General features: G+C 27.1%; 1 long non-coding RNA gene across 1 annotated transcript; it reads left to right on the top strand.

The window, feature by feature from the left end:
• Positions 1-4,587: 4,587 nt before the first annotated feature.
• Positions 4,588-9,664, top strand: LOC122269627 (uncharacterized). The gene is made up of 3 exons (XR_006225292.2): positions 4,588-5,115; positions 8,126-8,179; positions 9,520-9,664. It is a non-coding gene; the product is annotated as an uncharacterized lncRNA (long non-coding RNA).
• Positions 9,665-15,525: the final 5,861 nt, after the last annotated feature.

Genomic DNA, 15,525 nt, shown 5'->3' with positions numbered 1-15,525 from the left:
TAGCATCCTCTCAATAAAGTGGCATTGAGAAGAGATTCGTGAAATATAAAAATTTGTTGCTGTCATTTGGAAGAATTTTGTTGTTAGTTTTGTCCCTATTCACAGACATGACATTTTACTCTGGGTACAAACCTTTACTTTGAAATTAAACATACATTAAAGTTTATTCATAATATAGATCATTGTTTGAAAAAAGTATTTTTTTTAATTAAAAATATTATTTATTAAACTAATTTATTGTTTATTTTATTATTTATAAGGCTGAGAAACAGTGAAGAGTGACTATCCATAGATATGACATATCTCACCTGTAGAAGAATTTTGAGCAATAAATTTAATATTTTTTTTTAAATTTACAATTTTAATGTCTACTGCAAGTTTTATTAAGGTTTATAGCCTTTTATTATTATTTTTTAAAAACTTTAAATTATTCTTTTTTCTTAGAATGATACACGATTTTTATTAAGCAAAAAATGCTCAAATTTTAAACCAATGAAATAAAAGTTATCCTTGCTTACTTTCTTATAATTAAAAATAATAACTAGTTGGTATTACTTATTTAGTCATATACACAATACAATTCAAAATACAAATGCAACAATGATGAAAATTGAAGTGAAAAATTATAAAACATAATTCCACATTGTAACAACACCAAACTGCTTATGTCACAAGTGGAAGAATATTTGAAGAAAATTTTTGTGAGATGAAATAAAACAATCAAAGTTACTGACTGCATGGTAATGCCACCTGACAAAGCTACCATATATGTATCAGTGCCTTTACTTTAATTTCTTATTAGTGTTTTTCCTTTTTGATTTTTAGGACGTTATTTCCTCATGCAAATTTTTCGGCTTCTGCTATTGTGCTATTTTTAAGGTGGTATTTAGTATGTTTTTTCCTGTTATTATTTTTTGGTTTTCTCCTGTTATGGTAATCTTTTCAGTTCCTTGACTTATTTTGTTTTATTTCATTTAAAAAAAAAATCTTCAAATATATGTATGTATAACAGAATATATAAGTTCAAAATATAGAGGAAACATGAAATTTCTTTACATAAAACTTATTAATATTCTTCATTTCTCTCTTTTTTTCTTTTCTTTTTACCCTTTTTGTCTTTATTTATTGTGCTATATATATATTCTTTAATGCTGAAGGGTTATAATACTGTAGTTAGCTGAATGCGTTACTTTTAAAGAGCAGTTTTTTACTGAGATAAGTTGTATAAAGTTAAGAAAACGTACGTATGTATAGAACTTAATCTTAAACGCTGTAACAACAAGCTATGTACTTATAGATAAAAGTTCATAAAGATTGTCCTTTAAAAAGTAAGATTGCTATTTTGTAAAAATTGTTTTTAAAAAAAAATCTTTTTTTAAATTTTCAGTGCTACTATTCTTTAGCATTAACATAAATATTGGAGTAAAACTTATTATGACACTCATAGTTCAGTCAATATGCAGTTGATCAGGTGAGCTTCTTGCTATCTTTTGTTTTGATATGCTGAATAGGTTGAAATGACTAATCTTTTCTAAGCAAGTTATTTTTATTTTAATATAAGCTATTGAGCTAGGAGGATTTTTAGGAGAGATAATGATAAATTTTTACTTAAAATTACTGGAAATAAAACTAGTTGAACTCTCAGGTCATGAAAACAACCTCAAGATACGTGAGATAATAAACAAGGCAGTGAAAAGGGAGGCATTACTGATAAAATTGAGAAAACTCCTCTAACTTGTTCTGAAGCACCTAATTGTACCCAAAAATTAAAATGTTATGTTCCTGACAAACAATCTGATATTTCTGAAAAAGTAATAAATCACTGTTTGTATTAATCTCTATGTTTGCTGCTTTCTAAATTCTAAAAGACTGTGCCAAACAACAAGAGATTATAATTACAATAAATATGTATGTGAGTGTAATTGAACAAATTTTAAAATGATGAATAAATTTTAAGTTTGATAACTGCATACATTTTTGTGTACTGACATTTAAAAAAATTATTCATAAGAAACATTTTACATGTCCCACTAACAAAATAAAATTTTTAAGCTAAATTTTAAATTTTGTAAGAACTTGATATTTATTCTGGTAATTAATCTCATATCTAAAAATATACATTAGTATGTTCTCTAAAAAAAATTTCAATACGACGTTAAAAAAAAGTTTAATTACATTTGTTTATATAATATTTTCATAGGCAAAAGAATAGAAATAAATATATAAATTTAACATGCTATAAAAAAATTATAACAAGAAAACAATGAAAACCCTTCTATAAGTTATCCACTGAAGTATCAAGAGGACTATTTACACACGTTTAACGTACTTGACTTTTATTTTTTAAAAAAAAGAAAAAGGTACTTTATTTATGTCACACTAGAACTGCTCAATAGACTATCTGCAATTTTTTTTTAAAAATTCACAATTTTTAAACTCAGTAGTCTGAAGATAATTTCAAAATAATAAAAACAATCAATTAGAGATAAAGGTTATTTTTATTTACTTAGTTAACGAAATTACTATAAAAATGCTTTAAATATGACATGGTGATATTTTCTTTGGATTTCATATTATTCTATATTTAAATAAAAATTTGAAAAAAAGTTGCCTGCTTTGAAATTAAAAGTAACTTCATTGTATTTTTTCATAACACACGCTGCCTGGAACAGTTGTAATTGAAGATATTAGAAATAATTATTTAAATCTTTTTTTTTTTCATTTGAAAAAGAAAAAAAACTTTTAACTACGACAAATTTTTCATTATTTCACAAGGAAGTACCTCCACTTCTTTCCATATTGATACATTTGGTCTGGTACTATCTTATAATGGAACAAACTTTCTTGCATCCAGGAAACATCCAAAGAAAGTAATAATATACCTTAACTGGTGATAAAAGAAGTCTTTTGATTGAATTTATTTTATTTTTATTAATGTAAATTTTTACTTCTTTTTTTAAAATTGCTATGCTGAACTTTCGTTGCATTTTTTTAAATTTGATCATACTAGATAAGCTTGTGAAATGCTATTTTAAAAGCAAAATAAAAATAAATGCCATTAATTTTCTGTTTAATAAAACAAAATCATCTTAAAATTGTTAAATAATAGCAATGTAGTCACAATGAATAATTCTTTATCTAAGAAACAAGTTTCTACTGTGCTTTGTGTTTTTAAAATCCAGTCATGATTCATATTCACGCAATCTTTAATTCCAATGTCCTGACTCATATTCACGCTATTTTAAAATCCGATATCGTTTTATTAAGCGAGGCAATAACTTTCATCATTAATTGAAACTATTAACTATTTAATTGTTTACACAAAACATGTTTCTAAATCAGTATATGTTTAATGTATGTTAATTTATTTTCACCATAAATATAAGAGATATTTTGTATAGTAGGCCTCCTCTGACAAATTTATTTACAATGCTAGATTAGGAACAAAATTTTTTCAACAAAAATTCACCAAATTGAAAAGTTGAAATTTTTATTCCTCTCCCCCCCCCGAATTTTTGAAGAAATAATATGCTGATACAAACAAAATTTAAATTTGAGACTTTAATATTAAAATCTAAAATATTTTCATCTGATATGAAACTTCATGGTAGTTGAATAGATTATTTTTTACTCAAGTTTTTATTTGGTTTGAAAGTATTTGTGTAAGAAGCCCCTAAAATTTTTGTGAAGTGATATTTGGGAAAAAGGCAGCATTTTTTACTAGTTTAATAAGTAAAAAAATACTTTTTTATTAGTACAGTTGTTTTATTAGTATACTAATAAAACAACTGTACTAATAAAAAAGTATTTTTCTATTGTTCTATCTAAAATTTGTTATATATAGAACAAATTTTGCTTTGTATCAGAAGTTTTGGGTGCAAATCTGCAGCAAACGTATTAACTTAAATTTTAAACATTCAAAATATGTTAGTAAAGTTTTGTGTGTTTTGATTTTATTATAGGTTTCATTTTAATGAATGATATGCCTTTTAAAGTGTTACGGAATCATGACGTCTACATGTAACAGTGGCCCCCATCCCCCCAAGCTCGTGGGCGCATTCTTGGGCAAATTCTAAATTCCCCCCGAAACTGAAACTATTCGTTTTATTTAGTGTAAAAATCCCCCCCCCCAAGCTTTAAGTGGGCGCATCTTGCGCCCACCTTCCCCCCTGATGGGGGCCCCTGATATGTAAACAGCGAGAAACCGGATTTAACTGTACTAGCTAAGGTTACTTGAAAAAGCCAGTTTGTTTGGGCTCTTTTTTTTATGCATATTTCAAGTTTTTGAAGAAAGAAAAAAAAACAAACTATTTGTTGGACTTGTGCCCAATTTTTATCTTATCCTTTATCCGGAAAAATCAAAATTGAACTATAATGTTAAGTTCCATTATTAAAAATTCCGAAACTAAAGATTATTTGATTTGATTTGTTCATTTACGTCGCACTAGAGCTGCACAATGGGCTATTGGTGATGGTCTGGGAAACATCCCTGTGGATGATNTCGTTGATGTTGATTGATTTTGCGCCTTTTTGAATTAATGCGCCCATGGCATTCGCCATACTTGCCATACCCTAGATACGCCACTGACGAGGACCAATACAAACTAAAGATTAAACCAGAGACCTATTTCTCTTTGGATTGGATTGCGTAGGATAAAAATTGCTCTTTGGATAAAAATTGCGATTGCGTATAAACATTTCCCTCCAATCAGCTGTTAAGTATTTTTCCACAGAAGTAGTCAACGCTCTACGCATTAAGAAGGTGCAATCAGTTGTCGTTCGTAAATGAAAATTTTAGTCGCAACGAAGAGTAACTTTTAACAGTAGTTACAAATGTGCACCGTTGAAAACATTGTTTTCGTTTGCGAATTAGGTCAAAATCAAAACAAAGTATATGTGAAAAAGATGAGATAGTGTCATACCTTGGTCTTTGTATGCCAAATGTCATACATATTTACTTCTATTTCTTAAATAAAAGCAGAATGTAAAATTTCAAACATTATTATTCATTTTTATTAAAATTTATTGATTACGAATATATATGCCAATTAACTTCATTATCTCTAATATTGAATCTATCTCTTATTCAAATTAGAAATTATGTTGAGACTTTTGGTAAGTGTGGATAAGAAAATTTTTAATAATAAACTAAATTTTAAAATTGTTTAATTTGTATCGAACAGGAATAAAGCGATAAAAATTGATTCGTAGCTTAATACATGCACGTCCGTATTTTGTAAACTCGATTTGTATTTATAACCATGGATAATACTAGACTGGCATATTTTGCTGGTATCTTTACCTAGTAGTATATTTATTACCAATATTGCTGATACAATTTTTATTTATTCAATTATTTATGGTTATGTAATTGTTCGTTATATTCTCAAAAATCAATGTAAAGTTATATCATATTTAGTAAGTAATTATTAAAATTTAGCAGCAAAGCTAATGTAGAAAAAAATTGTATCTGCTCCCATAATAAATTTGTAACATTCTCTGTAACAAATTTAAATTACTAAAGTATTAAGTGATAGTAGATTTAATATGTTATGTTCATTTCTGATAGCTACAGTTAGCTAGAGAAAAAGCAATCAGTGCCAAAAATATTTTATATGATAGTTGAATTTTCACATTATATTTATCTACATGGCATACTAAAAGTGCCCACTTAATATACACTTCAATTAGTGCTGATGATTTAACGAACGGATTTAATGGAGTGTTTCTGATAAGATGATTGTTTTTTATTGTCGCCTTTTCCCCTGTATGGTAAGACATATAACCGGTAATAAAGAAAGCTGTGATTTTCACCATTAAAGCTATATTTTAAGAAATAAGAAAGTTTTTTCCGGTTTCTCTTTTCAATTAATTTTTCTTTCATCAGCATTTTTATTATGATACAACATTTTTTTAAACTACATTTCTAATGAACGTTATTCTTTTATCAATTTTTTCTTGAAATAGGGCAATGTAAAAAAGTATAATTAAGATTTTTAGGGTTAAACTTTTGGTTTTAAAATTAAGAAAGACTTTTGCGAGAATATTTCCATATCATGATCTGTCACACCAACTACAATCGCCAAGGTACCAAATAGATTTTAAACTTTCAAATTATTGAGAAAAAAAACCTATAGATGTTTGCCTGGGGATGGCTAGGAGTTATACCTTTTGTGCTGATCCCATTCTGTGATGTTTTTTTCATTTTAGTTTCTCAAGGGCAGCTGCCTGGAAGTTGTCAAGACTTGGGGATTATTCTACCATAGATCATGATATGAAAATCTTCCTACTTTTGTTTCTGTTTCAATCTAGTAGCTTTTTTATTCTTTTTTTAAAAAGCTCTTGTTTTTTTATTGACATTTTTATTGAAATGCAGCAATCAAAAGGGTTTTTATTTCTTTTCCTTAAGCTATTTTAGTATTTTTGCTATAAAGGGATTCTATTTCTCCCATTTTTTTTCCCTTCACCTTTTCTTAAAAAGTAATTGGAAAACTGAGATGTTCATCTTGAAAATTTTCTTTCAAGAATTAATATTGATTTTTATTATTTTCTGTTTCGCTTCTGTATACTTTTGTTTTCATGGACATTTTCATGATTGTGAGGCATTTTTAAAATCCTTTCTGATAGATATTTCTTTTACCATTTCATGTATACTTGGCTTACCTGGAAAATCTTATTCTTAGCATTAAAGTTTTATTTAAAGAATTAATAGTATTTTTTTTCTATTTCTTTTTTTCAACTTTACAATTTAAGTTATTTTTGCTTTTAATAGCTGTTAGTCAATTCTTTTATTTATCTTAAATATTTCTAATGGATAACTATTATAGTTTTTTTCCTTCATTCCATATACCAATAATTAAACTATACGTCAGTTTTTAGATTTTTAAAAATTTCACTTTATTACAGTTTAAACTGATTTGGATGATGCTAAAATTTTTTTATAATGTTAATTGCACACAAATTCTGATTTTGAACCCAATCTAATGGACAAGAGAACTCCTGGATCAGTACCCCTAGAGTTATTGATTTACTATGGGTACTTGGAGGACTTCCTGACCCTGACAGATTTCCCATGCACCAGTCATCATTTAATGTGCGGGGATTCTCTGCAAGGTTCAATTTGAACATGAGTCGAACACCCTACCACCTGGCTATACTGGCCCACCATTAGTTTATTTGTGAAAATTAAAAAGAATAAAAGCATCTTCAGATTTTTCCCTGTCTACCCCTTCAACAGTTAGATCCCTAGAGGAGGGGCCTCTTAATCACTTAGAGGGGCGTAGCATTTTTAAAAAGTACAGTGCTTAGAGGTACTTATTTTTGATTTTTAAATGCCTTTAAAGGTGTTTTTTTTTCGTTGGCTGTATTTAAAAAGTCCTTAATGTTCTCTTTTCCAAAACGAGATATTTTTTTATCATGTCGGTTTTTGTCATGAATTATGCCTAAAGCATTGTTTTCACACTATTCTATTCAATTCATTCGCAATTCATTCAACCACAATAATAATATTATTCAGATATGCGCTCTAATGAAAAAATTTTCTTCCTTTTATTGAAAGTTCATATGTATGCATATATATATATATATTTGGGGAGATTTCCGTATTGTGATCTGTGGCAGAATAATCGTCAATTCTTGCCAATTCCCCCCCCCCCCCCCNATTCCCCCCCCCCTCCCTGAGAATTTAAAAAGGAAAAGAAAAAAAAACATCACAGAAAAGGAACAACTCAAATTGTAGCCAGCCTCGGGCAAACATCTGCATGTTTTTTTAAAAAATTTGCAAGTTTAAAATCTATTCTTCACCTTGGCAATTGTAGTTGGCACGACAGATCAGGATATGGAAATATTCTATTCTTTATTCCCTTATATTCTTTTAAAAAATAAAGAGTTTAAGAATATATTTTGTGTGCTTGAAAGGTGTTAAAGAGGTACTTATTTTTTACTTAAAAATTCGGCTCTGCCCTTTGACTTAACTTCTATCTGACAAACACAAAGTTTATTTTGTTTTGCTTTTTTTTTTAAAGAAAAAAGCCTTGTTTTAGAAAGTATTTTTTTATTTTGAAAATTATATTTTAAAATAATTTTTATAATTTCTTATTTTAATTGAAGACAAATTTAATTTCAGGTTACCTTTGGTGCCGGAATGTATGCAGGGGTTTATCTTTGTCAGAATTATAAGGTAAGATTATTAAATGTCCAACACGTTATAATCTTTCACTTTACAAAACAACGGTACCACAATAACAGCCTTTCTTTAGTATGCTATGCACTGTAAATAAAAATTAACTGAGTTTGTAGCTGGACATGGAATGCTGCTGACTTTCTTGGCAACTCTGCCTATTTATGAACTGTAATTAGATATTGAATAAAAAAGTAAAACGAATTGTTGTTTTTTTTTTTTTAATTTAGAGAGAATTCAAAAAATTTGTGTAAAATTTTACATTTGAATAAACAAAAAAGGGTTTTTTAAAAAAGGGTAAAAATATTTTTTTCAATACTTTCTGCAGTCAGTTTTGTTTGAGAGCTTGTGAAGTGNTATTTAATTTTTTTTTTTTTTTTTTTAATTTAGAGAGAATTCAAAAAATTTGTGTGAAATTTTACATTTGAATAAACAAAAAAGGGTTTTTTAAAGGAGGGTAAAAATATTTTTTTCAATACTTTCTGCAGTCAGTTTTGTTTGAGAGCTTGTGAAGTGAAATGTATTTAGAAAAAAAATTTCATTCAAATTTCTGATAGTTTTGAATTTTTTTTACAACATTCTCAGTAGCAGCATTAATGCAGCTCGGCAGTTTTTCTTTTCATATTTGTTTTTGCTTGCAGCCAAAAATTATTTAATACAAACATCTAATAACAGGCTCAGCAATAAACCTTAGAATTTTTTCATTGTGTTGCAGATCTATCCATGCAAGGATTTCTGCTATTGAGATTAAACGAATCTATTCAACCAAATTGCTCCCTGAAGCTGATATATTTTGCTTAATTTTATTCACCTTTTTATTCATCAGACATCAACTGATGAATAATATCTTTCTGAGGATAGATGTTTAGAAAAGTGCAGGTTCATTTTTCACCAAATAGTAACCATTGTAAACCAAATATTGGTTATTTAATTCAAAAAATTTCCACAAATTTAGGTACCTTGTACTGTTTTACTGAGATATATTTCATTGGTAAATATTTAAAAAAAATGTTAGTTTATATATTATGTAATAACATAACCTGTTGAATCAGTTGCTCAGTGAAAAAAAAAATTTATATTTGGCTCTTTATATAAAAAATATTATATTTAGATTATATTTTATTATTATATATAGATTTATTTAGATGTAATTTGTATTTAAATTTTTCTCTAAAAATGCTCTAATTAATAATTTTCTCAAATTCAAATTTTCTAAGAATCATAAAGACTAATAACTAAGATTTTGTTATGAAAAATTAGATAGATTGACATTTTGAAAAATTCTTAATGTCTTATCATTTGCGCAAATTTAGATTTTAGTCAGTAATAATTATTTTTAGATTCCTCGTGTTGATGAGCCTGCTGAGTTGTGGAGAAAAATAAAGGATATTGCTGACCAATATAGAAAGCCTCCTGACAGTTAGCTCCTTTATTAATGTTTAGTTTGTGTATTGTAATTTTGTCAATGAATTATTTTTTTTAAAATTGTGTGTGTTAATTTTATTTTTGCTTCTGTAGTTTAGTTTAAATTTTTTTTTAAATAAACTCTTCAGTTTTGTAATAAGTTTAATTTTCAGCACTTTACTCCACTTAGATAAAATAAAAAACTTATTGCAAGTAATTTAATGACTCTTGACAAAATTTTCTCAAAAATTACTAATTTTTTAAAACTTTATATTGATTATAATACATACCAGCATATATCTATTTTTAAAAAAACATTTAGCAGTTTTTTGAGAATAAGTAAGTTTGAGAACTAGTAAGTGACTCACCTTGTTATACCTTATATTTGGCTTTCTTTGTATGTATATATAAATTCTAAGTAGCTCTGAAACATTTAAATGTTTTTTTTTAATATTTTTAATAACGGCAAGCTCTTAACTTTCGTTTTTTGCCTTGTGCAAGTTATCTGTAACCTTGTGCATTGCCCACATGCTTCTGATCTTTTTATTGCAAATTATCACCATTAAATTTAATTTTCTTTAAGACTGTAAATGGTTTATTGGGAAGTATACATTTATAATTGCAACCATATATTTAATTGTAAAAATACATTTCCTTAAATGCTATTATTTCTTAAAAAACAAAAAAGGCTCATGTTAACCTTCACCTGTTATACGACCTTGGATGGTACGAGGGGGGGGATATGATAGTTGAATTTTCACANTACTTTTTCTCCCCTGGTAATAAATTGAAAAGATTAATTATTAAAATTCTTTAACTTCCTGAGAGAAATGTTAAGAGTTATGGACATTTCAAGATTATATGCATAAGAAACATTTATTATATATAAACATTTATTTATTTAAAACATTATATAAGAAACATTTTAATATGCCCAGTTGTATCATTCAAACATGTTTTACTTTGTTGGTTTCTTCTCTGTTTTTATAGTTATTTGCTAGCCTTCTGATAGGAACCTCTTTGTAGAGATTTGATTTAGCATCACATAATTAATAACTTTTTTTAAAACAAAAAAGCTGACTAAAAGATATTGTTAAATATGGTATTCTCCCAAACATTCTTTGGCAATTTCAAAAGAAAAAAACAAGAATGATAACCATCAATGTTTTTTGCCCCCTGTTTTTGTGCCTTGTTTGATGTAACTTATTTAGTTTTTAAATATGATTTTTGATAACCTGAAAAACAAAGTATCTGATAAAATATAATTCTGTGCAAATCTCAATTAATTGAAAAACATATCCTGCTCTTCTGTTGAAGTGATTAATAACTCTTTTCTAATCTGGATAATCTCAGGAAGTAGTTTTTTTCTATAACCATCTCTAAACAGCCAATCCAATTTTGAGTTTACGATGACCAATGTTCAACTTTGTAGCCCTGTAATTTTGAACCCAATCCAAAAGACAAGGGAACTCCTGGATCAAGTATTTTTTACTTTAATTTATAACCGTCGGTGAACAGCTGACCCAATTTTGTGTTTACGACTACTAATGTTCAACTCCGTAGCCTTGTATTTTGAACCCAATTCAGAAGACAAGGAAACTCCTGGATAACTCCAGAGGCACGATTTGTTAAGGGAACATGAACTTTGTGACTTGACCAGTCACCAGATACTACACAGGGAGTCTTTCGGCCGACGGGGATCGAACCCATGACCCTGGATCAAGTATAGTAAGATGTTTGCCTTTACGGAAAATTTTTTGTTGTACCTAACCCACATTTACATTACATGGAGAGAAAAAAAAAAAAGAACCTTCCACAGTCAGCATGACAGCAAGAAGACTGACCCATGATCCATCTACCGGTGCAAGTTGGATGCTTCAAAATTAAAAAAATTTTGTATTGACACATTAACTGAAGTGAGTATTGTCATGTCTCCTTGAAGATTCAGAAACTTTTTAAATTTTTAATGATGTGTACGATAATTATAATACAAAGAGAAAACATTTAAAATTTCATAACATTTAATCCACATACTTATCACAATACAACAGTTAAAATAGAACTACATATTCTGTTATTTACAAATAACAGTCCTTTACATTGCAGTGTTAAAAAGCATCACATGAAAATCTTTTTATATTACAGTATAAAATGCTTTTATATCAAGAATGTATATTCAGGAATGATTTAATGAAAACAAAATAATCTTTCTTCCTCTCCACTTCTTATGACTTTATTAATGGTATAAAACTTATTCAATTGTGAATACTTTAACTCCTTCAGGATCGACAGAATAAGAAAAAATAAAACTTCCATAAGCTTAGATACTTCGAGTTTATAGGTACTAATCTGAGAGTACCATATCAAGATTATGTCCCTGCGATTTTTGGTCACCAGATTAATAAAGCCTAATTTTTTATGCCGTGGACTGTGAAGTGACGAGAATCGCCCAATCATGCATGTGATCAAGATTCTAAAAGAGTTAATGTTTGTACTTAATAATTATCTTATTTTAAGGTTAACAAATATCATAATTTAACTTTAAATTTTTATATAAGGAGCACCATTTATTTCTCAAATGAATAAAATGATGAATGAATGAAAATAATCTGATGCGCCAGCATTTTATACGTAATTTTCAAAATTTTCTTTAAAAATACAGACAATGCAAGCTCACATATTTTTATAATTATATTTTTACAATAAATTCTTAAAAGGAAAAGACGGGCTTTTTAAAGTTGACAAGATGGTAAGCTTTACATCTCACAATTATTTTTTATCACAATTAACTCTTAGCACATTTTTAATTCTTGAAGTTTTACAATTCAAAACACATTGTATAACATTAGCATGCAACATTTTCTGAAATATAACAATAAAATTTTATATAATACAACAAAACAATGACTAACAGAGCTCTTGAATGGCTCTAAATTAATACATCTAGTTAATTTTTTTTTAAAATCACAGTTCAATCACAAGAATTCACAACATATATAATTACATAATAAAAATTACACGAGAGTTAAGTATTGACTCCCGTCCTGGAAACAAATGCAACTTTTTAACAGATCTTAAGTAAGCAGCTTTAATGTTGTCATTCTTACTTCAGCTTGATGGTGTAACATTTTATTTTATTATCCATAACCATTTTTTCCATGGAATTATCAATAAGATTTTAAGTTAATGAGTTTCAAGATTTTTTATGATTTTTTTTTTATTATTGAACTTCTCATTTCATATTGCATTTTATTACACATGCATAGTTGCAGCTTGCTCAAATTCTTAATATTTATATGAATAATGCCTCTATTATCAGAAGCTCGGTCATCAGATCCTTCGGTTATCTGACGCCCTTTAGACACAGGTTTCCTCATTGTTATCCAACCTTGTGACTTTAAACACAACATTTAATTCAACCTAATTACTGCTGTGACAACTATTCTGAAATTTAACTGCTAGAAAACGATTAACTCACAATAGCTTTATATTTATCAAAGTTAATATGCAATGCTGTTTTTATTTTTAAGACAGTCACAATTTTTTTTGTGAGAAAACAAAAACGAGGGTTAAAGTTTTATTTTTTCGATTTGGACTAAACCATCAAAAAATCACCAGGAAATTTTAGATTTCTTAAGAGATGTAGCCCTAATTGATCCTTATTATGCAACAAAATGTTTTTTAAAATCCTATTTAGAACTTAGGACAATTATGTAATAGGATATAGGTAAAAATTAAAAACTTTGTAAATTATGTAGAAATATAAAAGAATTCGGAACAACAATAAAAAAAAATTGTGCAAAGATAATCAATTTGTGTATGTATCATAAATATTTTATTTGTGTTCTAATTATTGGAAGAAAAAATATATGTTCAATTTATTATTGAAACAGATTTTCTATCAAACATTTGTTAAGTGTTAAAAAATATAGAATAATAATATGTTTATCTGATTAACACTGCAGTTACATAACTAGGTTTAAAAAAAATTAAAACATATCAAAACAACACTAATATGTTTTAGAAATATATACAAATAACATTGGTCCCGATATAAAGTTTTTCAATTCTGTTGAAACAACATGTTTTTTTTTGTATACTGTAACTTAGAAAACTTAAAGAAAAGTTAAATTATAAATTTTTTTTTATTAGAAGTGTTCACAAAGGAGGTTACTTATAATTCTTTTTAAATATTTTCATTTTGCAGACAGTATTTGAAAGTATAAAAATGTGTTGCAATGTATCTATTAACTCTTTTATAAAATTTTAAAGCAATTTATATATTTGTAATTTATTATTACTAAATATCTAAACAAATGAAAAGCCTAATTTCCAGTCCCATTCTTGAAGGTGGTCAATGGAAACAAGCATTTGCAAGTAAAATTTAAGGGGTAAAGCCATTCTAGTGGTGAGATTAATAACTACATTTAAGGAAATTTTTTAGCAGTTCAATCAAGTATTTTTCATAAATTTGATTTATTTCTTTGTCTTATGGAAAAAAAATTCCAAGATAATATTTTTACCCACTGACATCTGGCATTTTTGTGTACTGTACCAGCAACATATGCAATTTTAAGCACATGTCATTTTTTAAAAATTCACAATTCCCCCAAAACTATGCAAAATAATGAAAAGATTCTACACATACTTCAGCAAAAATATTTATTTTACATTACATAATTTCACTTCTGCTAAAGCTTTGGATACATTAATTAATCCAAAAAAACAAATTTAAATATTTTAGATTGGCTAAACCCCTTGATGTTCAACATGGTGTCCAACTAGGCTGTTCAATGTTATGCTCAAAATATAATAATACAGATTTAAAATTGTTTGTCTGCTAAATGAATAAAAACTGTGTTGATTCAAGCAAAAATATCTCATCGAGATTCATTTTGTTAGGGTGTGTTTGATTTTATACCAAGTGTAAAAGTATACATTTCCCCTCCCTCTCACATAGAAAATTAGCTTTGAATAAATAGATTGACACTGGAAAAATAAGTTTTTTTCTTCATAAAAAAGAAAATCCTGAATTAAAGACTTTATAAATAATATCCATATAGTGTTGTAAAAATAAACTATTATAACTAAACCTGAAAATTTACTTTTCCAGTTAGTAGTCATTGGGCTGGTGAACTCAATAACTTAGTAGCCACCTTTTCTTTTAACTAATTTTTGTTGTTTGGATTAAATTATACATCTTTTTGTTTTAAAAAAAAAAATTCATATTACAGATAATTTACAGCCAAGAAATGTAAATTTAGTTAAACATACTGACTTTAACGAAATTTACTTAAAAATATTTGAGGAAATAAAAGATATTTATTGAATATATTACAACTTTAAAACATGTTACTTGTTAAAGACTCTCATTCCATGTGAATCTTTCCATCAAAAACTGATGAATACTGAAGGATCAAAATTTTGAATAGAGACATTTAAATGAAAATTCTGTTTTCCGGAGTCTTTCTACCTTGATGTTCTCTTATTTTTTTTTTATTTTTTAGTGGGAAAAAGTGCCTGTTTATTTAAATCATTACATTTTTGTTGACTAGACACTTGGCAAGAGGTTATTTTCAGGTCTAATTATAAATTTTTTACTTAATTAGAAAAATTAATAATTTGATATTTTAGATCATTATTTAAATTGGGAAAAAAAATTCTATGAACCNTTTTTTTTTTTTTTTTTTTTTTTTTTTTTTTTTTTTTAGTGGGAGTGCCTGTTTATTTAAATCATTACATTTTTGTTGACTAGACACTTGGCAAGAGGTTATTTTCAGGTCTAATTATAAATTTTTTACTTAATTAGAAAAATTAATAATATGATATTTTAGATCATTATTTTAATTGGGAAAAAAATTCTATGAACCACAAAATGTTTCAAGTACTTAAAAAAAATCACTTCAATTTTAAGCTAAAATAAAAGATATTTCCACACATCA

Source organism: Parasteatoda tepidariorum, chromosome 3 (assembly GCF_043381705.1).
Source record: "Parasteatoda tepidariorum isolate YZ-2023 chromosome 3, CAS_Ptep_4.0, whole genome shotgun sequence".
In the NCBI taxonomy this organism is placed as follows: domain Eukaryota; kingdom Metazoa; phylum Arthropoda; class Arachnida; order Araneae; family Theridiidae; genus Parasteatoda; species Parasteatoda tepidariorum.
The sequence above is the reverse complement of the archived record's forward strand: the minus strand, read 5'-3'. Positions and strand labels throughout refer to the sequence as shown.